The sequence below is a fragment of the Porites lutea genome, chromosome 1 (genome assembly GCF_958299795.1).
Source record: "Porites lutea chromosome 1, jaPorLute2.1, whole genome shotgun sequence".
In the NCBI taxonomy this organism is placed as follows: domain Eukaryota; kingdom Metazoa; phylum Cnidaria; class Anthozoa; order Scleractinia; family Poritidae; genus Porites; species Porites lutea.
The window spans coordinates 11,688,587-11,689,607 of NC_133201.1; positions in this window are offsets into that span (position 1 = coordinate 11,688,587).

Consider the following 1,021-nt stretch of genomic DNA (forward strand, 5'->3'; position numbering starts at 1 on the left):
TTGGGGCTTAAAGGGTAAAAGTGTTTTAATGATGTTAATATTGTGACCTTTTTTTTTTTAATAGCTTTCAGTAAAATTACTGATAAGTTATTGAAGTTTTGCTTTAGGTTTGCTGAAAGCCAAGACCACTCTGTTCGATCCTAGGTTATTTTTCTTCTGTTTTTAAAATGACCTGGCTATAAATTTAAACGTAATATATAGATTTAGCCAGGGCTAAAAGCGAAGCTCCCGTTAAAAAATTCATAATTTAAATCAAACAATAAACTTGTAATCCACAGATCAGGGCATATTCATGTGATTTTTGAGGCAAATGCTAAGTGATTTTAGAAAAATAATTTGACAGTCAAAGAGTGAAACAAATTTTACATCCAGTTAATAGTCTTATTTATACACCCAAAAATAGCAATCATGTTCGATCACAGTAGACAAATAGACCTATTCGTGTATTGTATGTGCATTAGCTGTTGCATCATAATGTGGCATTCACCAGTATGAATAATTGAACAGCCCCGAAATATAATTTAAAGAAACACACACGCCTCGATAGTCCTTGGTGGCAGCCAATTTACACGTTGCATTCCTCTGTCTAAAAGAGAGGCCAAAATAAAAAATGAGGCCGGATTTTTTGTGTTCGACAAGTTTAGTTTACTAGTAAATCTTGGCGACGAATCTGGTAGCGTGTAAACCAGCCTTTTAAACATACTTTTTCTCGTCACGTCTCAGGTAAACAGTACTATGAGGCCCTTTTTTCATCATACAGCCCTCGGACAGAATTTGTTCTTTTTTGCCCTATGAAACCTATAATTCTGCAGTTTTTCACAATTTTGCAAGAGAATTTGCACTCATTCAATATCCACGACGATCAAAGCACGCGCTTCCTTTGTACAACAAATTATAGCATTGAATTATAAAACGTTTTCATGAAGAGAATTCTATAATGCTGGGACTTTTCAGTTAGAAAAATCTGGTCCTATGTGATATGCAGGGTAATAATTATGGGCTTTTAATGAAAACGATAAAA